At 35.8% G+C, this 25,494-nt stretch overlaps 1 long non-coding RNA gene across 1 annotated transcript; it reads right to left on the bottom strand.

Annotated features, from left to right (window-relative positions):
* Nucleotides 1-19,953: 19,953 nt before the first annotated feature.
* LOC149252626 (uncharacterized) lies at nucleotides 19,954-23,857 on the bottom strand. Its single transcript, XR_016266962.1, has 2 exons — nucleotides 21,738-23,857; nucleotides 19,954-21,593 (listed from the first exon to the last, which is right to left on the bottom strand). It is a non-coding gene; the product is annotated as an uncharacterized LOC149252626 (long non-coding RNA).
* Nucleotides 23,858-25,494: the final 1,637 nt, after the last annotated feature.

Raw genomic sequence — 25,494 nt, 5'->3', positions numbered from 1 at the left:
GATTAGGGTTGGAATGATTGCTTAGAATAATAGCTTGGTTGTTTGAAGTTCGAGCATTAAAGTCACTTATTAAAAGGATATTACCGTCATTCCTTGGGCTAGAAATATCATTCTCTAAACCATTGTATGGGTTAGTTTTATCTAGATTCTTATTCTTATAGAAGTTAGAATTAATGGGGGGAAAATAAAATATTTCTATGTAGGACTTTTTATTATTAATGTCTTTGATCTCTATCCAACTATATTGGTTGTGAGGGTCACTTTTATAAATCCTAACATGGGGGGAGATGTTCTTCTTAATGTAACAAGCTATTCCCCCAATGCCTCTACGGGAGGATCGCTTGTTCTAGGTAGACCATAGCGTAAAGCCATCTATGTTAGGGACCTTAGATTCTTCGTGCTCCCAAGTTTCAACAAGCAAAATAATATCAACATCATTTGAAATCCAACTTAGCTTGGGGCCTTTGTTCCATGGGAAGCCCCGACAATTCCAAGAAAGGATCCGGAGCATGTTTAATTGCTATTGATTACTATCTTTTTGGTTTCTATCTCGAATAAAGGCTTTTATATTTCTGATTATTGCCCATTTTCCTTCCTTTCTAGCTTCTTTTACCTTTTGAACCTCCTTTCTTAATTCTGCTTGATCTTCTGGAATGAGATCTTCATTTATGAATATTCCCGTTCCTTTTATACTTGAGGTTTTACTAAGTATGTCGTGCTTATGATCAGTGGAGCTCACCTTTATGCGGATTAGCCTTCCTTTATTCTCGGTTAATTTCCCCAACCTTGTTGCTTCTGTGAGACACATTGTTTCAATTTGTAATCTATTATGCAGTTCTGTCTGGGCTAAGGCTAAAGTATCCTCATCTACTTCCTCTTTTAAACCGAATATTATAAGGCTTAAGGCCCTTTTGTTACGTTCGTGGTCTAATTCTATTAATTTTTTCATTTCATCTTTAATTGGTTTGATATCTAACTTATCTACCACATTATTTAGGGTGAGGCGGCTATTAACTTTTTCTTCTAGTTCTTTAATCATGCCTTTCATTTTAAGACTCTCTAAAGTATCAGCATCTCCTTGCTAGGATGGTTGGTTAGTATCTTGGTTTTGTTTTTCTATAACCTGCAGTCTAGTCTCCATTGCCTCCATTTTATTATCCAGTAGTTCTATTTTATTTTCTATTTGTTTTTGGATCATGTCTTCAAGAGATGCAAATTTATTTTCCAGCATGGCTTCTAACTCTTTTTGTAGCTTGGCTTCTCTTTCTTCTCTACGTTTCTCTAAAGACTCTATATACTCATAAAGGCCTTGTAGAGTAACTGTGCTAGGTCTTCCCTTGGTAATCTTTGGTAACTGTGGTGAAATATTCATACTTGAAATTATATGAGCAAATATGTATTAGAAAAAGAAAAAGATAAGGAATGTGTGCACCTGATATCAACAAACCTAACTGCAGATCGCCCGTCTGCCCTTGGTAATCTTTGGTAACTAACTGCAAATCGCCCGTGCCCACCACAGCCTGCAGACTGAAGAATATATGCGAAAAATATATAGAGTACGTTTTTAATTCTTTCGTTGAGCCTTAGAACTCTTTCACTGAAGAATATATGAGAAGAATATATAAAGTACGTGTTTAACTCTTTCACCGAGCCTCAGAACTCTTTCACCGAAGTATATATAGAGTACGTGTTTAACTTTTTCACCGAGCCTCAGAACTCTTTCACCGAAGAATATATGCGAAGAATATATAGAGTAAGAATATATGCCAAGAATATATAGAGTATGTTTTTAACTCTTTCACCAAGCCTCAGAACACTTTCACCGAAGAATATATAGAGTATGTTTTTAACTCTTTCACCGAGCCTCAGAACTCTTTCACCGAAGAATATATGCGAAGAATATATAAAGCATGTGTTTAACTCTTTCACCGAGCCTCAGAATGCGAAGAATATATAGAGTATGTTTTTAACTCTTTCACAGAAGAATATATGCCAAGAATATATAGAGTATGTTTTAACTTTTTCACCGAAGTACGTGTTTAACTTTTTCACTGAGCCTCAGAACTCTTTCACCGAAGAATATATGCGAAGAATAAATAGAGTATGTTTTTAACTCTTTCACCGAGCCTCAGAACACTTTCACCGAAGAATATATAGAGTATGTTTTTAACTCTTTCAGTGAAGAATATATGAGAAGAATATATAAAGTACGTGTTTAACTCTTTCACCGAAGTATATATAGAGTACGTGTTTAATATTCAAAATGGGAAATTTATTTCAAATGTAGTCATGTTGTTTTTGTTTTTTAATTAAATTATAAATATATATATTATGTCCATAATTGTCATTGAACACTTATTATTTAGGTTTAATTTATTATGTTATTTTTATTACTTGTTTTTAATTAAAAATACATTTGCATATTAATTTTCTATAATTATTGATTACTATACTAATATAAAATAGAATTATACTTTAATTAATTTATATTATTTTTTAATATTAGCCATGTGAAATATATTATGAAAAAATATTTTGATACTTAGTATAAATTAATATCCAATAATACTTATCAACCATTTAATTTATATTTAATACACAAATTTTTTATAAATTCTTTATATTCATTACATCACTAAAATCAAACAAATATTTATCTATCTTATTTAGTCAACAAGATGTTTATATATCTTATTTATATTTAACTTATCACATTTTCCTTCGGACGTAGACCTCTATAATTTCCTTCTATAACATAGATTAACATCTTATTTATATTTAACTTATCACATTTTCTTTCAGAACTACACCTATTCAATTTCGTCCTAGAACATAGATTAACATCGTATTTATATCTAACTTATCACGTTTTCTTTCAGACGTAGACCTATACAATTTAGTTCTATAACATAGATTGTTCATACTTATCTTTTGACTACACTCCCACTTTTCAACAAAAAAATTTGGATTATTTTTTCAATATTGTCATCATTATTATGTATTTAATTTTATTTATCATATAAATATTATATATTTTTTATATTCATTTTTAATTATCATTTAAATATTAAATATTTTTATATTTTTATAAAAATATATTTTACCAATAGATTTTGTCCAATTCTAGTGAATCAATATTATTTGTTTTAAGTTATTGTTAATTTTTCCACATTACTCTAGTTGTTAGACGTATTATTTTTTATCCACACCACTCTAGTTGTTAGATGTATTATTTTTTATCCACACCACTCTAGTTGTTAGAGGTACTATTCCTAGTCCTAAGTAATTAGCAATGTTGTAGGACTACTAAAAAAACCCTTTGTTTGCCCATTCATGTATGTCTTTCACACTAACTTAACTATGCTTAAACTAAGAAAGAGTATCTACAATGTAGCCCTTGTTCAAATGTGTAAGTTATTTTATACCTTTCAAAATTCAATAACTAAACTAAGTGGCAAGGGCATGTTTTTGGAGAGATATTTGGCCATTATGGATTGTGTGACCGAGGAACTTGATAGAGGTTTGAAATAGCTCAATCTTCTTCTTACTCAAAACAAGACCATTTCTTTTGACCACTTGTAAGAAGGTTTGCACATGTTTGAAGTGGACATGAACATTCTTAGAAAATATAAGAATATCGTCTATATACACCATTAACCAATCGAAATAAGGCATAAAAATTGAGTCCATTACTTTCTGAAACTTTGAAGGAGCGTGTTTCAGACCGAATGGCATAACATTTCATTCATAATGTCCTCCTGGAACGTTGAAAGCAGTTTTGAATTTATCCTTTTTTGCAATAGCTACTTGCCAGAATCCTGACTTGAGATCAAACTTTGAAAATATTTTTGCTCTGACGATTCTGATGAGCAACTCACCCTTGTGAGGTATTGGATAGGTATTATCAACTAAAATAGAGTTTAGAGGTTTGTAATTTATGACTAATCTTGGGATACCTCTAATCTGTTCAGATCTTTTATTCACATAGAATCCATAACAGTTCCATGTATTGTTAGATTCTCTTATCGGTTTTCTATCCAATAGTTGTTTGATCTCTTTTTCGTAGAGATCTCTGTATTCCTTGCTCATAGGTACAACTCTGCTTTTGCAAGGCCTACCTTCATATCCTGGTTTGTATGGAAAATCAGTACTGTGTTGCTTTATGTGCCATAAAGCATTGGGTTCCTCATAACATCATTTTTCTTCAATTCTTCTTTTCAATTCGGAAACTTTATTAGTACTGAAACTCTGAAATTATTCAAAAAGTCTGTTGGGATAGTATTTGTGTTATTCAAACCAGAAGTTCGCCAGAGGTTCGCCAAAGGGTAGAAGGGACACCAAGGCCGAAGAAGGCGAAGGACGCCGCAAAGAAAGGTCGTTAGAGTGTGAAATACCCAAGTAGGTTCCTGTATGGGTTCATGTATGGGTGAATAAGTAAACACAAAGAAGAAAACTCAACAAGGCTAGTTAGCCCGTGTTGCTGTTGCAAGCTTCAGAAAAAGGAAATAAAGGAGCCCCTACGTAAAATTGGTATTAGAGCCAGCAGTATCGTCTGGTTCGTGAAGGTTAATTCTCAATTACATCACTCTTTATAGATAAATGGATCCATCCAGAAGATCTGTTTCTTTCTGAGAATTAGATGAGAAAGATAAGATTGAAGAAAATCCCCTCAAGGATATGTTTCCATCTGCTTCTAGTCGTGTGATAAATTATGTTGAATTGGAATATGAAGAATCACAACCGTATACTAGATGGAAACTCCCTAGTATTGATGCTTCTCATGTATATTCAGATCTTACTATTTTCCATTTAAAGGCCTCCACTAGAATTTCCATTAAAGAGTCTATTAGTCAAATCCAAGAAAATTCAGAATGTGTCCAGTCCATTCCCCTTCTGAATTCTAAGCAACTTCAAGCTGAAGCCAAACGACTAAAAACTCAATACATGCATTTGCGATGTATCAGAATTGGCATAAATGCTTTGACACACCAAGGGCTAAATACCTTCGTAATAGCTACTGTCAGAGATCTTACACATAATAAGTATACCGATTCCTTGATTGGAGGAATAGTTTCTCCTCTGTCAAATGGCCGAGTCTATTTCAATTGTTATCCAAACTTTTTAGTATATGTCTTTGATGAAACAATTGATAATATTCTCCAACTACAGATCCAGACAACTGGATTTGATATGTCAAAGAAAAGACATAACATTGCCATTCAGACTAGAGGATGCTTTCGCCATACCAATACTCTCTATCTTGCAGTCCTCCATGCACCCAGTAAAGAATCAAAGTCAAGTGTTGTGGTTCTAACTGATTCCAAAAGTCAGAAAGTAGAACATCAAACTATCAAATGGGAAGACCTCACTTTCCCTGAACGTTGGGTTGTATCAACTCCCAAACCTCCGAGTATGAGAAATATTACTTCTGCAAATATCTGTGAAGGACAGTCCTTTGCTATTCTGTCTTTTCCCCAAAGATCTACCATAGACAGAAGAAGAATTGAGCAAGTCTGCAGAAGTTCCCCTTTGTATAAATATTGTCACGCCCCCAATTCTTTTTTCGTTAAATTGGTCGGGTGCGGCACCGCCTAAGTAATTAACATCTTCCATTATTAGCTTACTTTACGAACTACGCCTTAACATTCATCATTAAACCATGCATAACATATTAATGTGTGGAAACCATTAATATAAGAACATCATAGAACAGCAGGAGAACAACATCACATGTATAATAATCTTTTATTATATGAAGAATTTTTACAAGTGACCAGGAGCTTGGCTCCACCGGCGTTTTACCCAAGTCGGGCGCCCACCCGTGCAAGAGCGCACGGTGGTCTCACCACGACTTAACCAAAATACAACACAAGTCTTCTTTGCCGAGTTGGGTGGGCACGCTCGTGCACGACCCACCGCCCAAACGCAACCCAAAAATCGTTTCAATGTTCCAACGGGTGGGCGCTTTAGAACGCCCTCCACCCACGCCTCAATCATTCACCACACCGTGCAAACTTCGTGTAGGCTGCCCGGCAAGCGGGCGCATAGACCTGCGCCTTTGCCGCGGCTCCTACTCCTTTACCTCGCACCTCTAACTCGTGTTTGAAGAGCGAACGCTTGATGTTTGAATGCCAAGTCCATCGCATAGTTTATATGCCATCGTGTGGAGGTCACGCCCTTTTGCCGACCCTTCCACCTATCTGTCCAACCGCCGCGTCCAAGCAATCGTTCCATGTCTTTGGAGGTCGGCCCGCCCATGGCGCGGGACCGCCCCTCAAACCAAACTCCATTTGCCATCGCTTCCTCAGTCAGCTTGTGGATGAGCTCCCTCGACTCGCCCTTATAAACTATGGAGTGCCAACATTGCCTATGCCTTATGCATTTCTTCCTTGGTCGCCCACGCAGTTCTGTCATGCCTTAGTTGCTTCGCGGAGCTGGTGGAGCGTGCGCTCGGTTTCCTACCAACCGCAGGGGATTACATCCTCCCCTACTCGAAATCATTGTCGCCCTCGAAAATCCCGACTGCCTCAGTATCTGCCGTTCATACTTCGCAATCTTCTTCTTCCATCTCCAAAGTGAGTTCTCCAATTCCCAGCTTTCTTCCTGCGGTGCATTCTTCCATCTGACAAGATACTCCCGTTTCATGTGGCAACCAATCCTTGTAGTTCTGTAGCTCAAAATCTTATCCAACTCCAGTCCTGGCTTGTCCACAATCCCAGCTGGTCCTCTCAGTGGTTCAGCTCTCTCTGGATGATCAACATCAAGTCTGCATCTCTTCAACTAACTCATGTGAAAAACTGGATGCTTCATGTGCATATGGTGCAGAAGCTCCAGCTCATAAGCAACTTCCCCCACTCTCTTCTTCACTCAGAATGGTCCCTCATACTTCCGTGTCAGTTTGCTCGCAGTCCCCTTGGCTGGTTGAAACTGCTCCCTAGTAATCCTGAGAAACACCATATCTCCCACACTGAAGTGCACATCCCGTCTTCCTCGATCATCCCATTTCTTCATTCTCCTTGCATCTTTGTGCAAGCGCAACCGTGCCAGCTCCAAGGTCTCATCCCAAGCCTTCATGAACTTCTTCGCATGAGGACTCCTTAAGAAACCTCCTGTCACTACAGTATGTGGTGCAACAGGCATCTGCCCATTCACCAACTCAAATGGACTATACCCCGTTGCAGAACTCTTTTGAATATTGTAGCTGAACTGAGCAATATCCAAGAGTTCAGGCCAATTTTTCTGATTAGCCATCACATAATGTCGCAATTAATCCTCCAGAAATGCGTTGATCCTCTCGGTCTGCCCATCTGTCTGTGGATGGTAGCTCGAACTCATCAACAATTCTGTCCCGACTAACTTGAACAATGTGGTCCAAATCTGCCTGTAAAACGCGGATCTCTATCCGACACGATGCTTAATGGCATCCCCCAATACTTCACTATGTTCTTAAAGAACAACTCCGCAGTCCACTCGGCTCCACAATGTATCTTTGTTGGAACAAAGACAACGTAATTGGAAAAATGATCTGCCACGACCATAATCCCATTATACCCCTGAACCTATGGTAACTAAGTGATGATGTCCATCGAGACACTCATCCATGGTCTCTCAGGAATCGATAAAGGCTGTAACAGTCCTTGCCTCTGAGTATCCAATTTGTCCTGCTGAAAAATGATGCACGTATGTACATACTCCTCTACATCCTCTCGCATCTTCTCCCAAAAGAATCCTCTCTCCAACAATGCCAAAGAACGACGTTGCCCTAGGTGGCCAGCCCACGGTGAGTCGTGGCACTCCTTCAAAAGGTGCCTCCTGAGGTCAAATGACTTTGGAACATAGAGCCGGTTTCCAAAGAACAAGAACCCGTCTCGTAGAAAGAACTTTCGTGTCTTCCCCTCCTTTATCTGCTTCACTATATTCTACGCCAAAGTATTGGTTTCAACACTTTCCCTAAGCTTATTTTGCATCTCTTCTGACATCTGAACTCGACTCCTACTCCTAGCTACTCGGTCTTCTCCCTCCAATGACACAAGTTGTCCCTTCCTGCTAAGGGCATCTGCTACTACATTGTGTCTTCCCCGTCTATACTCGATAGTCATTTCGAATTCTGCCAAGAAGTCCTGCCAACGAGCTTGCTTCGTAGAAAGCTTCGGTTGTGATGCAAAATAACTTGCTGCAACGTTTTTCGTCTTGACAACAAACGACTTCCCAATCAGGTAATGCCTCCACACATGAAGACAGTGAATGATTGCAGTCATCTCCTTCTCATGGACCGGATACCTCCTTATACTTATTATGTGTAACATCTCTGACAGTTGCTAGTACGAAGGTATTTAGCCCTAAGTGCAAGATACCTGTAAATTTAAGTCAACTTGCAAAATTTGTCATTCATGCCAACCATCATCACAGGACAAGTGAAGCCCCAGCTTCTACATCTATAAATCCTTGTCCAAACCCAAAATGTTCAGATATCCCCTTCCCACATGAATCTAATCATGTTTTGATGATGAATTTGTTACCATCTTTGGAAAAAGAAGATCCCAGGCTAACATAAATGTTTAGCAGAATGAGGCCTCCAAAGCCAAGATATGGTTTAGGCTATTTGGAACAAATGAATGATTTAATTCCAGAATCCAGATTTGGTATTTTACCAGAAGACTGCAAAATTCCGTCAGTCACAGAGATGCACAAATTTTTCACCTTGATGGATGGATGTAAAAAACACAAAGTGGATACCTAGTGGATAAAGGAAATGTTAAACTGGGATATTTATACCCATCCAAAGGCCGAATCTTTTGGCCTTACTCACTCCAGTGAAGAAAAACTCAAACTATCTCAAGAATGGAAAAAAAATATGGATGAATCTCATTCTTGGATATCCTTTTATGTCTGGAAAAATAAGAAACATTCTGAGAATGTTTTGATCACTAACATTGTATCTTCTTCAACTCAGCGCTCTTGGTCCGCTTTAGATGGTAGTAAGATTGAAACCTTATCTACATTTCCTCCTTACAAAGAAATCATCCTTGGAGAAACTCAAAACTTAGCAAAAGCTATTCCTTTAGTTTTAAAGGATGACAATGCTTTAGGTATTGATGGCAGGATCCAAAAAGCCAGTGAACAATTGAACTGGACTAATACTACACTTAAAGGACTGGAAATAAACTTTGTTAAAGCATCTATTGTGAAGGAAAAATATGACAGTTTACAGGTTTTAGTGAATAGTGTAAATAATTGTTTGAATGATATTCATTTTTCTTCCTCTGTTCTAAAAGGCTATGCAAGAGAGACCTTAAACAAACTTGACGAAGTAGAAGAAAAGGTTATACAAGAAATATGCTCTACTAAAGGACTCATAACAGACTTGTCTGAGAAATTTGCAAACATGAGTATATCCAACGCTGACAAGCCTGTTCTTGCTTCATTCTTACATAAAAGAAATATACATATTCATAATCCTATCAAGCCAGTGGACAGATTTCCCCATTTATTGCCCATAGAAGATGTCCAACCTTCTCAAGAAGAATCTTTAGAAATAATTTCTATTCCCTCTTTATTTAAATATCCTGAAAAAGATTCAGAATCTCAAATATTTCCTATCTATGAGCCTCTACAAAGCCAATTTACTAGATACTCTGCACCTGATCTTAGTGGAAAAGGAAAACTTCCAAAAACTCATACTTTCTTTCCAGACTGTCATCGAGAATGGAATATTGACAATCTAAGTGCAAGTCAGATAAAACAAATGATTAATATGATGTTTACAGAATACAAGCTTGTGCATAAAAGGAAAAAATGAAATTGAACCCTGTAAAACTCTCATCCAATGTTTTATTGGTACTCTCTTAAAATGGTGGGAAACTGAAACATCTCCAGCTTTAATGACAAAGATGGAAAGTAAGCTTTTAAAAGATGAAAGAGGAGACATAATTCATAATGATGATGGGATGCCTCAGAGCAATATGATTGGAGCTCTCACCTCTATGATTCAAGAACACTGGTGTGGTTATGACACAGAAATAGCAAATAAGCACGAAATGATTTTGATGAACCTTAAGTGCAATAAATTATCTCAGTTTGAAGACTTCCATAGAGATTGGATGCAGCGCATCTATGAGGTAAAAGGTTCCAAAAATCTTCTATGAATACAGGTATATCTAGCAGCTCTTCCATCTAGATTTGTACACTTATTACGTCTACAAGAGGCTTTCCAATTGCCCTTTGAATCATATACCTGGAGAGAAATATATTCCATTATTACCAAAACATTGGTTGGTCTATGCACAAGTTTTAAAATAAACAAATCTTTAGAAAAGCTTTCCAAATTGCCTGACAGTAAGTCAATCTGCAATAAATACGGCCTAAATATTGAAGATCCTCTTGCCAAAAGAAGGAAAGACAAAAGAAAGGCGAAGAAAGCTAACAAACAATTATGAAATAAGCCAACCAACAAGAAAAGAAGGGCCACCTCTGGAAACAGAAAGGGATACTACAAATACATCCCTAAAACACATTACTACAAGCCATCTGACATCCATCTTCATTCTCACAAACAAGATAGATGGAATAAACTAACCTATTGGTTATGTGGGAAAACAGGTCACACTTCAAATAGGTGCTCAATTGGTGAAGAATCTAGAAAAAATAGAGGCCAGAAATCCATGCCTCAGAATAAAAAAAATAACGCTATTAAAACAAAGACCCAAATGTTATGCATGAGATGTGGGTCTAGGAATCACAAAATTGATCATTGTCCGAATGTTGTGATTCGTGAACAGATTCAACAACAACAGCTTGAAGAATCATCCTCTGATTCTTACGATTCTTTTTCTTCTGATTAATCAATAGAAGAATTAAATACTCATATGCAACAATGTTTCTTTTCTTATTCAAATGGTTGTAATTGCAGTTATTCCACTCATTCTGATTGCTCCAGTGATACCTCTGAAGAACAAAATTGTCAGAAAGAAAAAACACTAATGGCTCGGACTACTGATGAAGAAGAACTAAAAATTCTGTCACAAATTCGTGCCATGGAAGGAGAAATGAAAAACAAGCTCCTGGAAACTTTTTAAAATCAATTTTATTCCTCCAACGACAGCAAAGGATCTACCAAAAAGTCTCTCTTTGTAGATTCCACCTATGAACGAAACACTAAAGCCTTCTAGCTTGACCAATTGCCATCTAAAGTTCGCGCACTCACTTTAGGGGAGGTAAGTAGAGAAATCCATAATCTTAAAACATAAATCTCTACTCTTAAGCATCAAATAGCTTAGCTAGAAAAAGGCAAGCAACCTTTGACACAAAATATTTCTACATGCACAAATGCATACACTCTACATTCTGCACCAAAATCTGTTGAGTCTCAAGTTGAAATAATTGAAGGAAAAAGAGATCCTACAATAGGTTTCAGGGATATGAGGATACTAGCAATTGAATACCGGCAACATCATGTCCTCATAAACGTCTGTATTAAAGGAGAAATGTTTTTTCTAATAGCTTTAATTGATTTAGGGGCATATATCAATATTTTCAATACAAAGGTAATTCCAGCCAAATTTTGGGTTGCAACTACTAGAAAAGTAGTAGGGTTGAGAGAGAAAAATCTTAGATATGAAGTACCCAATGCTACCATATGTTTTGACCAACATTGCATAAAGCTATTGATTTTATATTAGGAAACGTATTTCTTACAGCTGTGGAACCACATGGTTTAGTGAGACTAAAAGGAAATAGAGCTGGATATTTTATTATTGTACCCACTTCTGATGGAAGTCAGAAACGGATTGAAATGCCATATATTTCAAATCCAAGAGTATCTACAATGGTTCAGGCTGCTTCAGGCTATGAAAGAATTAGACAAAGCTAAAACGAAGCTGACTGAATTAAAGGATTTGAAATCTACCATCTAAATAAGAGAACAATTAAAAACTCCCACTGTCAGTAATAAAGTTTCCGAATTGAAAAGAAGAATTGAAGAAAAATGATGTTTTGAGGAACCCAATGCTTTCTGGCACAGAAAGCAACACAGTATTGATCTGCCATACAAACCAAGATATGAAGGTAGGCCTTGCAAAAGCAAAGCTATACCTATGAGCAAGTGATACAGAGATCTCTGCAAAAAAAGAGATCAAACAACTATTGGATAGAAAACTGATAAAAAAATCTGACAGTCCATGGAACTGTTATGGATTCTATGTGAATAAAAGCTCTTAACAAATTAGAGGTATCCCGAGATTAGTCATAAATTACAAACCTCTAAACTATGTTTTAGCTAATAATACCTATCCAATACCTCACAAGGGTGAGCTGCTAACCAGATTCGCCAGAGAAAAAAAAATTTCAAAGTCTGATCTCAAATCAGGATTCTAGCAAGTAGCTATTGCAGAAAAAGATAAATTCAAAACTGCTTTCGGCATTCCAGGAAGATATTACAAATGGAATGTTATGCCATTCAGTCTAAAACATGCTCCTTCAAAGTTTCAAAAAGTAATGGACTCAATTTTTAAGCCTTATTTTGATTGGTTAATGGTCTATATAGATGATAATCTTATATTTTCTAAGAATGTTCATGACCACTTCAAACATATGCAAACCTTCCTGCAAGTGGTCAAAAGAAATGGTCTTGTTTTGAGTAAGAAAAAGATTGAGTTATTTCAAACCTATATTAAGTTCCTCGGTCACACAATCCAAAATGGCCAAATATCTCTCCAAAAACATGCCCTTGAGTTTGCAGAAAAATTCCTTGATGTTATTATAGATAAAACTCAGCTTCAGAGATTTCCGGAGTGCCTAAATTATGTCAGCAATTTTTATCAGGATTGTGCAAAAGACAGAAATCTTTTGAACCAAAGGTTGAGAAAGAAACCTCCATCTTGGAATAATGTTCATACAAATGCTATAAAAAATATCAAGGCCAAGGTAAAATATCTTCCAATCCTGTATGTTGCTAATGACAGTTCTCCTACAATTGTTGAATCAGATGCCAACAATTTGGGATGGGGAGGAATACTCAAGCAAAGGAAGGATGATGAAGAAAAAATAATCCAATTTGCCTCCGGAACATGGAACCCAACAGAAAGAAATTATTTTGTCATTGAAAGGGAGGTAAAAGCTGCCTGGAATTCTATTCACAAATTTGAAATCCATTTGGTCAATAAAAAATTCTTATTAAAATCTGATGTCGCTGCTCTAGAGAAAGTTTTCACAAAAGATATCAAAAAACCTGGTGAAGCAAAGCTCGCCAGAGGGCAAGCCTTATTTGCAAATTTTGACTTTGATGTAAAGCACATTAAAGGATTTGAAAATTGTCTACCAGATTTTCTTAGCAAAGAGCATATACAAAAACCTGAGCATATAATGGTAATCATAACATAATGGGACCCGAATCAGCAAAAATAAGTCCTCGTGTCTATTCCTGAAGATAAGAGTTGGTAGGAATACTGTGACCAGTGGAAACCAACCTGGCAACTTAGAAATACTAAAGTTCTGGATGCCAATCTGCAAAATCACACAGATATTCTACACCTAGTTCCCAAAAGAAAAGTGTATCCCAAAGGAAGCAGATGGATTCATGACATGGTATATTCTAGAAGTATGACAACAGCTCATCAAGCAAAAGAAGCACTAAGAACTGACTTCCATGATATCACCATGATATGGTTTGAAAGAAGTGACAGACGCAGAGTCTATCACAAATATTTTTGTGTAAATAGAACCAAAAATCCTGCATGGACACAGAAATTTTTTTGCCTAGTGGCCAGGAGATCCAAATCTTATTTTCCCTAACACTATTCTGCAAAAAACTCTGGTGGGATCTATTAAATGTAGACTGGAAAAATGAAACCCATTATAGAAAATTGAAGTTCGGTTCAACTTGGATCATGCAACAGAATCAATAGTGTGAATGGCTACAAGACTGGTGGAATGATTACGGTGGAAACAAAACAACAATTGATCTCGTTCATTATGAATCATATTATCAGCTGAATTGTGATAGGTGTGTAGAAAATAGTATTCCTGAGTGCTTTCACACTCTTTGCAAAACTTTTAGTAAACTCAAACTCACAGAAAGTCAAATTCTACACCAGTATATGACTCGTCATTATGAATGGTTGGTCATGACTAAGATTAAACATCAGATTGTATTAAACAAACCCATGATAGTGAGAAGGATTTATACTAAAGCATGGGATGAACATTTATATAAAAAATATCGATTTCTTAGTATTACTATTCTTGAAAATCCATCATGAAATGGTTCTCGTGGACTCCATCTAAAAAGTATCCACATTGTATATAATAACTAGTCATGGGTATATTATGACTAGTTTTCTCGAGGACTTTCCGGTAAAAAGTCTCCTCTCTGTAGTCTTTTCAGCTTTCACGTGAGCTTTTTGTATGAAAAAGCATCCACTATGTTTTGTTTAAATCTTGTTCCCATATGTCTTTTCTGAACTTGGAATCTTTGTGCGGATGTCGCTTTGGTGTTACCCGAAAGCAATGATTCCATTCTCTTGTCACATGTCCTACAGGAATGTTTGTCCCATCTTTTGCTATAAATAGAGAGTAAAGGCCATTCGTAAGGCATCGAAGTTTAGAGTAGAGTTTTGGGTGTGTTTTTTTAGAGTCAGAAGTGTCTGATTAATTTCCTACTCTGTATCTGTGCGTTGATAGCCTGATCTGCTTGCATCACGAAATTGAAATCAGTATCTTTAAGTTGGATCTGAAAAGTCTGCATATCAGTGTGCTCGGCACTGATAAGAACCTAAAGTGGCCAAATCTATAAATATTTGTGTATTTTGTTCAAAGACTAAGTCTGTGAATTGGCCAAGTAGCCTCCAGAAAGCTATCTTGTTTATTAAAAAGCAAACACTAGTAAATGCCATCACAGTCTATCTCAGGAAAGAACAACAGAGTTTTTATTACAACTTTTTGTAATATGAAATTTTGATCAATAAAGAGTGAAATTTTTCCACATATTTTGAGTACTGAAACTCTGAAATTCTTCAAAAACTCTGTTGGGGTAGTATTTGTGTTATTCAAACCAGAAGTTTGCCAAAAGGTAGAAAGGACAATTTTATGCAGGAGCTCCTTTGTTTCCTTTTTCTAAAGCTTGCAACAGCAACACGGGCTAACTAACCTTGCTGAGTTTTCTTCTTTGTGTTCACTTATTTACCCATACATGAACTCATACACAAACCTACTTGGGTATGTGGCTTCCTTCGCCTTATTTAGCCTTGGTGTCCCTTCTAACCTTTGGCGAACCTCCACCTTCTTCAACCTTGGTGTCCCTTCTACCCTTTGGCGAACCTCCGCCTTCTTCAGTCTTGGTGTCCCTTCTACCCTTTGGCGAACCTCTGGCGAACTTTTGATTATATCTTGAAACGGTGTCGCTCGAAAGAATGATGAAACGAAGAACTCATCTCACTGAGACAGGCTCGCTTGAAAAAATGACGCTTGCAAAAACAACGATGACAAAACGAAGAACTCATCTTGCTGAAACAAGCTCACTTGAAAGAATGACACTGCTTGAAAGAATGACGCTTGCAGAAATAGCCTCGCTCGAAAGAATGACGCTTGCAAAAATAACCTCGCTTGAAAGAATGAAAGGAAGAACTCATCTTCCTCAAAAAGGGAAATGCAACTATACCACGCAACCCAGAGCCAATCTAGAGAATTGAAGACCATGTCCAAATATCCATGTAACCAAATCTAGAACAGAGATGTGTTTTAATGCACAACTGAAGTCAAAGATAATAGCGACAAAAGAGAGTGAAAACTATCGAGGACAGTGTCCAATGCAACAAATTAAGGAAAGATGTGAATAGGTTAATAGGAAGATTCACTCACAAGAACAATCTTTTACAACCACAACTGAAAAAGTTACCCACGATCCTACTGTGGCAACTCAACCGATGCTGCAACATCAAGTTTTGGACCAGAAAACGATTTTAAGCGCAACTAGAAGAGTTGAAATAGCAATCAAACCATTCAATGGCAAAAATATCGGTGATTTCTAATGTTCGCCTTTGGTGCCTCCTCCCCAACATTGTGATCTCTAATGCGTGATGCGGTCTGGCCCACTTGGAAAAAGGATAAGGGAGGGTCTACGCCCTTTATAACTTGTAATCGCCGAATGCCAATTGGGCCCACCTAGGATATCACAATTGGCAATTTCATAGCAATCTATGTTTTCACCCTTTGATACTTGCGATCATTGATATGCAGGATCATTTGTCCTGCTTAACTCTTGGTTATTCACTCTCCCTATGACCACTGGCTAGCCCCCTTATCGGAGGTTTGCAATCTACGATTTCCTTTTGATGCACGATACACCATAATTGTCGATCATCAATCACCCTCCATGCTTTGCCCCTAGTTTTTAGCTCTTTATGTGACCGTGTGCCAACCCCCTTATCGAAGCTCCTTTCTCAATGGATTTCAATCGGGATTTTAACCTTGATGTAATAACATGCCTCAACCTGCAAACGCAAATTTGCGATCTTCGATGTCTTGTTTACTAGATGGTGTACGTGTTTGCCCTTGTACCTTGGTTTTAATGATTGTCATGTCTGTTGTGGACTTTTCTGTTGGGATGCTGGACAAACCCTTCCTGGTTCGCGTGTCTCTTCCTAGGTGGTACTACTACTCTCCCCCCATTGTAGTAAGAGAACCTTGACACGATTACATTACGCATTCACCAAGAACATGTACCTTGATGTTTGAAGATACCAGCATAACACTCTCATGTGCTGATAGAGCCAAAGCATATCTCTAAGTATCTAGCAATCGGGTCTTCATACCAGATGGGACTCCTACACCAAATAGTGTGAGGTCTACTTGGGACTTCACATCAGGGAAATCTCCCTTAGTTGATAGATTTCTAACACCATCAACAAGTTCATCATACATCATTCAAAATGAGCTTTTGCAAGATGAAGATGATTGAGATCTTCATTGGAAGGCTCACCTACTAGAAGAAGCAAGTGTCTCACCAAGAATTCCAACTTGTATGGAATTCAAGTGATGATGGTATGATGTCAGAAGAAGTGAAGCAAGTCAAGGAATTGAAGTTCTTTCAATCAAGGAAGTTGAAGGAAGTCTAGATGGCCTAAAGGAAGAAATGAGGTATGTTTGCACATATATATATTAAGTCATGCCATATGGTTGCAGATATTATGAATGCTCTACTTCGAGAGCATGATCACAAGAAAGGAGATCCTCCTTTGGAAGGATCCAAGAAGGCATGGGTCACACATTGACTCATTGATGAAATAACATAATATGTCCTCATATGAAAATGTGTGAAAGAAAAAAAGGAAGAGATCATGAAAAATGCAATCAACATCCAAGGATTGAAAGATTTGACTATGATATCTCCATGTAAAATATCAAGACCATAATGAGATCTAAAAAATAGAAAGAGACCCTTGACAATGTATAGCTATTGGAGATGTGTCAATATGTATGCAAGATGTCAATGCAAATAAGATGTCATGATGAAATAACATCACATAGGTAACATTGATTTAATGTTCATTTTCTATTTTTGAACAATACCCGCATGGGCTTATGGAAGGTTTGCTAAGGGAAGAGTTGTGGAACTCTTCTACAAATGAAGGGAGGCCAAATATGGACTAATGAATCACTTTCCAATAACAAGAATGATGACAACTCATGGATGAAAGTGATGGATAGTCAATGGCCTACAAAAAAGTCCCAAAAACATGGATACTCCAAATTAAAGAAAAGAAGTTCATGACATCGTAAGGAGTAGTTCTTCAAGCAACTAGTTACCCCATGATCTCCAACTACAACACTGTTGTAGGAGCCTATAAATAAGTTTCTAACTTGGTAGAAACTTGGAAGCAAATTCGTAAGCCAGGAGGGAGCTTAGGTACATTCCTTCCATATGAATGAGCATATTTCTTCATTGGAATATGTATATCCTCCCTAATTAAAAAGGGGATATAAAAACATCATTATTGTCTTTACTTAAAATGGAGGATTGGGTAAGTATTTGCCGTTTAATACTCTTTGAGGATCTGTTAGGGCATCCAAAATAAGAGTAGTCCGAGATTTTAAGATAAGAATAATCCTAGGAACATACTCTATGAGAACCCAGGTGGGGTATATGCTATGATAGAGATAATGATGTGGGTGTCTACACATCACTAGTCTTGCAAGCATTATGCTATATGATATTGTGGAGAGATAGAGGTGTTAGTCAAGACCTTGCTATATGACAATGTTGGATAATATGATGCCAAACAAATGAGTTACTCTTCTTATGAAATTTTCATAGATAGAAAATGTCCAAGTAACTTGTATGGTTATGAATACCTCTCTAATGAAGAGGGAGTGTCAAAATATATAACTATATTCAATCACGCAAGGATACTCTACGAGAACCCAAGTGGGATATTTGCTCTAATAAAAACAATGAGGATCTCGTGAGCATTATGCTATGATATTGTGGAGAGATAGCATTGTTAGTCAAAAGCCTTGCTATATGACAATGTTGAATAAAAATTCTCTAGATAGAAAATATCCAAGTAACTTTATGGATTATGAATACCTCTAAATTCTTTAGATATTTGTATAGATTATGAATACCTCTCTTAGTGATAAAATATCTCTTAATGTTGAAAATATGAAACTAGATTCTTCAATCTTTAGAAGGATAGAGTAACTATGATTTCATATATTTAATGAAAAAACAAATTATTATGGCAAGTCTTGAGGCAAGAGTTTCATAATTTATGTTATAGGTCAAATAATTTATTTTATAGGTGAAACATCCAATGAGTAGTGCATATTACATATTGTAAGAAAAATATTTAATTCAAATTACACAACAACAAAAAACAAAAATTATTATGGCAAATCTTGAGGCAAAAGTTTCAATGATAAAAAAAATTATTATGGAATTCTTAAGGCAAGAGTTTCATGATAAAAGAATTAAAATTTATTTTATAGGTCAAAAAAATTTACTATGGAAAATCATGAGGCAAGAGTTTCTTAATAAAAGAATTAGAATTTATTTTATATGTCAAACATCTAAAATTTACTTTATAGTTCAAACCTCCATTGAATAGTGCATATTTTCAAACCTCCATTATTCATTGAATAGTGCATATTACATATTATTCATTGAATAGTGCATATTACATATTGTAAGAAAATTATTTGATCAAGTCAAAATAATCCAAGCTATTGATTAGAATCTATCTAAGTCTTAATTGATCAAAGAGAGGATTTATAAATAGAGTGAGAAATCAAAGATCAATTTTCTCAAGAGAGCACCGCAAACGCTGCCAAAGAGGTCATCGAAGAGATTTATTGCATTTACTGCAATGACCCACGGATATTGCAATGACCCAAAGAAGTCATGGAAGAGATTTATTGCATTTACTGCAATGACCCGCAAATATTACATATTGTAAGAAAATTATTTGATCCATTTTTATTTTTATATATATTTTATTTATTCCATTTTTATTTTTATATATTTTTTAAATTATTTTATTATATTTTTATATATTTTTTATTTTTCACAGTTTTATTTTTATATATATTTATTTATTTTCAAAATCAATTGATTGTAGTTTTATGTATATTTTAATTTATTTTAAAAAGTTAAATATTTACATTTAATTTATTTGTCTTTAATTTTAATTTTACTGTTTTTTAATGTATTTTTTGACCGAGTAAAAAACATTATATTATTACATTAAATGAGCACCTCGCAAAAATTTCGCGAATTTCTCTCACAAACTAGAATCGCACTTAATACTTTCATGGTGTTAGGTGGCGGCACATGCCTTTTTTACAAATTATAATTTGCAGCATGTACCACAGAAATGGCTAAAAAAATTCTATTTTACAAAGCATATAATATATAAAGTCATATTACATTTAAAAACATAATTGTATTCGAAAGTCCAAACAGTATTAAAACCATTTTGATATATTTGCTATAAAGATTCATTATAAGCTGAACGGGAGAACTAAATATCTGTTGACATCGTGACACATTACACCTTACACCTTAAATGTAGAAGGGCGAGCATTGTCCCCGCTAAAATCGCAAGATAAATTGCAAATACCCCCAAAGCATGTCTATTGAAACATTAAAAAACTATGGTCAATGCCAAATTAGGAGGCCGGAGACAAAAACAAAAATAAGCAAATATCAAATCGTTGCTAACATTACGTGTGGATAAGAATAATTGAAGCACTTCTCCCCATGGACCCCTTGGGGATGGTAATCTCACGCTCGCCTGAAGACGAACACGCTCGCTTGCAAAGGAGGAACACAAAGCCGGGCACTTTTCAGGCCAGATAATGAAGAGAAGCAGAGTGATATATTGGAAAGACTGGACGATACTGATATAAACAACGCCTGAAGAGACAACATATTCATCTCATGGCAAAATGAGACAATCTGAACATCTCTCAGCAAATGGAACACCTCGATTAGAGAAGGAGAGCGCTGGTATTGACTGAACCCATGCTCGAAGACACAAAGGAATGATCAAACAGAACACATGCTAAGACAAATCATAGCATAGCCTGTCTAAGAATGATAATGAAGACAGCATCTCAGCACAGAAGGCCACTCCAAATGGTCATGATCAAAGCCAAGTAGCACAAAAACGCATGCACAGAAAGTCGAGGAAGACATTCTTGATATGTGTTGACTCATAGAAGGCGAGCCAGGTGAGTTGGGCGGAATAAATCACCTCAATTGTAGCTGTGGTGCAATGAATGGGCAAGGAAGACAGTCCGATTGATATACTCATAGAAGGCGACCTAGTTGAGTTGGAGCGGAATAAATCACCTCTATGGAACCTGTCATGCAATGAATGGGCAAGGAAGACAGTCCGACATATCCGCTGATTAGAAGCAGATGCAATCAAGAAATGACACACTGGCTTGAAAAAGTGAGGAAACAAAGCATTCGTCTTGATCAGAAACCTATCTTAAAACAGGCTCGCTTGAAAGAGTGACGAAACAAAAAACTCATCTTGCCAGAAACCTATCTTGAAACAGGCTCGCTTGAAAGAATGACGAAACGAAGCGAAGAACTCATCTTGCTCGGAAACCTATCTTCAAAATGCAACCATGCCACGCAGCCCACAGAGCCGATCTAGAGAATTGAAGACCATGTCCAAATACCAATGTAGCTAAAGAGTCGATCTAGACCAGAGATGTGTTTCAATGCACAGCGGAAGTCAGAGATAACAACTACAAAAGACAGAAGACTATTGAAGACGGTGAGCAATGTAACAAACTAAACAAAGATGTGAAGAAAGATACACTCCGAAGAACCGTGACAACCACAACTAGAAAAGTTACCCACGATCCTACTGTAGCAAGTCAACCGATGCTGCAACATCTGTTATAAAGTTTTGGACCACCTTGATATCCGATGAGTGCGATGTAGTTGAAATAGAAATAAAAAATGATTTATATGCCAAAAGCCTTCACAAGTACTGTTGAGACGAGTTCTTCGGAGATTTCAGAAATTGACCATTGAATGGTAAACATATCACGACCCTACTGAAATATTACTAGCAGCTGTACATCTTCACCAAAGACAAAATCTCGTCTCAAAAACACCATAAAAACCATTACACCTTAAAGATACTGGCCACGATTTAAAAAACAAAAATACACTGACCAGATCGGAATTGTGAAAAATATGATCTGATTGGAATTGTAGTCCTTACTATTCCCAAGGAGAATATGGCGACTAGGCGTCCAAAGCAGTCCTCAATCATCGAGGACACTTCTGATCCATACGTACTATGCCCCTGCTTAGGACACTTCTGATCCATACGTACTATGCCCCTGCTTATCCTCTTGTTATACTTCCACATGATTAGTTCTACTTCAACATTACTAGTTCATATGATCTTGCACTCCTAACAAACGAGGTAACTGCAACTAAAAACCACTCATTATAGCTTAATAGCAAACCTCTTGAATGATGTTCTTGATCCAAAAACGCCTTCTAACCTTTCAATCCATTGTCCTGCACAATATATACCTAGAGCTGCAGACTGCGGGGTAGTCATAAATTATTACCAAAATATCAATAGACAGACTAATCCCTCACACTTGTTGAACTAAAGAACTGACTCACGTGAATGGCTTATCCTCTTGTTCTAGTTTCACATGAATCGCACATATAATTTTTGCACCTCTAACAAATAGAGAACATGAACATATGACTGCAACTAAAAACCACTTGCCGAAGCTTAATAGTAACAGCAAACCTCTTGGATAATGTTTTCGACCCAAAAATGCCTTTTAAGCCACCTTTCATCCACCATCCTGCACAATTTATTCCTAGAGCGGCAGATTGTGGAGTACTCCTAAAGTTATTCAGCACAACAAAGTACAAACTCAAAAAGAGTTTAGATCTATAGACCTGCGATACTTAGTAAGATCCCTGTTTGTTCATAAAGTTTCAAGAGATTATTCTGCTTTCTATGATCAACTCGCAAATGTAGAGCAATATATTTAACCTGCAGCCAATTTCTTAGACAAACCAGGCATAGCAATGATTAGAAATGAAACAACGTTGACGCCAAATAGAATAGACTACATGAATATAACACAACAAATATTCGACACCAAACCCCCTATATAGATCACGTATCCCTAATTAAGTCTTCTCGAGGATGTTGCAAGAATCAATCCGGTTCCTATGATTGAATTAAAAGGCCCTGCAACCCAAGGATCAATCAGCTCTCAAATCACGTATGAGAAGAACAATAGCGCCAATGCTTAATACAGAACCACAAAATAAAAATAACACCAACAAAACTCAACAACCGCCCGTATTCATACTGCAGCCACAGCCCTCGTTCGGCCACTACATCTAAACAAGAGAAACAATAATGTTGAAGGGGACGAAATACTTTCAATTACTGTAATGGTGTTGACGGCCTTGTGGCAGCTGACATCCAATCTTCAGATCTGGACAACCAGGTAGACCAACACAAGGAGATCCCCTTCCGGGAACCAAAAAGCATGAGATCATACGGTCCTGTTATCAGACACTAAAAGGTCGCGCTTCTTTACAAAGCAAGCGCATGTGGTTATAAAGCATACAGAACCCACTACCTAAGAACATATATTAAACCCAATTACTTACAGAGCGAAGCTTCCACTGATCTATTTTGATCCTCAACCACAACAGGAAAAACACATTTAACCTAATCACTTACAGAGTGAAAACTTCACAAAAATACCTGAAAGAATGCCCTAGAGTGAAAGCTTCACAAAAATACCTGAGAGAATGCACTAGATTTCTGAACAGTATATTGAAACGTGTCGCTTGCTATTTCCAAAGACCTATGGAAAACACAACCCCAATCCCACCCTCAATTCACATCTCAACCAGAGCGTGTGTAATATATTGAGATATTAGAATATATAATAGCAAGAACAAGAATAGTACAAAAATTATGGATAAAGAGCACCATTAGAGAAAAATAAGATGGTAGGTAAAATAAGATGTACTGAAATTAGGGACAGAGCACCACTGATAAAAAAAAAATACCCTGCGCCTCTGTGCCCTGCGAAGGAAAAATACCAATAAGTAAAGCTATTTTAGAACTGCCTGGAGACAACTACAAGCAAGACGCGAAAAACAGATGAAAACCCTTTCCTCCCATGGGTGAAAACCCTTTCCTCCCTGCTGTGAGTGGGGACATCCATCGCATCGCAGCTCCCCCTCCATCCCTGTAAAGGGGGAAGAACGCTGGGAAAGAAGCGAAAGAATGTGGTTGAACAAAATTTGGAACTCATCAATTTATAGGCCGAGAGGGTTAAATGGACGGTGAGGATGAAACTGTGGAAAAAGATGGAAGAAGGTGATCAAAACGCCAGCTGGGAAAGGAAAACAAAGGCATGGCGTGTACTGTACTTATTTTAATTTGAACGCTAGCGCCAGCTGGAACAGGAAAAAGAAGCCGTGCCGTGCATTGGATTCTTATCCTTCTGTACCACCGACTTTTTCTAATTTGAACGTCAGCGCTGATGGTTGTTCAAAATTCTTAATTTTGTTTATATATTTTTTTAATTATGTTTTATTTTTATTTTCATTGTTATGTAATTTAACTGAGTCAAAATAGGAATAGTTAACTTAGATGGTTGTAGAAAGAGCGTAATTGTTCAAAATTAAGTTACTATTTAACCAATAAATTTTTTTTTCCCAAATTTTGCTTTTTAATTTAAATAAACCAAACCTCACTTAGCATAAGTGAAACCCTTTGATGTTTGTTGGCTCAATTGTATGAGTGGCTGCATAAGGTATCTGTTGTCTCAAAGGATATTTGCTTAGATATTTACCTTGTTAATATTTTAATGTATAATATAATTATTAAATATATTTATTTTTAAATTAAAAATTGGAATGCATAATATAATTATTAAATTTATTTGTTTTTACATTATAAATTTGATTTGGATTTTTATAAAAGATAGACCAAAGACATGAATAAGGAGTCTCTTGTAACATTAATTATTAAATTCATCTCATGGAATATTTATAAATTTTCATAAGGAAAATATACTTATAACATTTGGAAACTTGATTAGACGTATACATATTTTTTACTTCTAAAAAAAATGAATTACTTGCATATTATATGTTTTAATACTTATCAACCATTTAATTTATATTTAATACATAAACTTTTAAAAATTCTTTATATTCATTACATCACTAAAATCAAACAATATTTATTTATCTTATTTATCTTAATTAGTGAACAAGATATTTATATATCGTATTATACAAATATTTATTGGATAATACTTATATAGCTTATCTGTTTATTTTTTAAATAAAACTTTAAATAATTGTTATAAAAACGATATTATTTAATTTGTATCAAATATTTGTGTAATATTCAAAATAGGAAATTTATTTCAAATCAGTCATGTTGTTTTTGTTTTTTAATTAAATTATATATATATATATATATATATATATATATATATATATATTATGTCCATAATTGTCATTGAACACTTATTATTTAGGGTTAATTTATTATATTATTTTTATTACTTGTTTTTTAATTAGAAATATATTTGCATATTAATTTTCTATAATTATTGATTACTATACTATTATAAAATAGAATTATACTTTTAATTAATTTATATTATTTTTTAATATTAGCCATGTGAAATATATTATGAAAAAAATATTTTGATACTTTGTATAAATTAATATCCAATAATACTTATCAACCATTTAATTTATATTTAATACACAAGTTTTTTATAAATTCTTTACATTCATTACATCACTAAAATCAAACAAATATTTATCTATGTTATTTAGTCAACAAGATGTTTATATATCTTATCCAAACAAATATTTATTGGATAATACTTATATAGCTTATTTAGTCAACAAGATTGTAAGAACCCTATCCTAGGGTCTGCTAACGGATCTAATTTCTG

Source organism: Pinus tabuliformis, chromosome 7 (genome assembly GCF_031772625.1).
Source record: "Pinus tabuliformis cultivar Carrire ecotype Pingquan chromosome 7, CPIR1, whole genome shotgun sequence".
In the NCBI taxonomy this organism is placed as follows: Eukaryota; Viridiplantae; Streptophyta; class Pinopsida; order Pinales; family Pinaceae; genus Pinus; species Pinus tabuliformis.
Note: the sequence above shows the minus strand (reverse complement) of the source record. Positions and strands in the feature narration are given on the sequence as shown.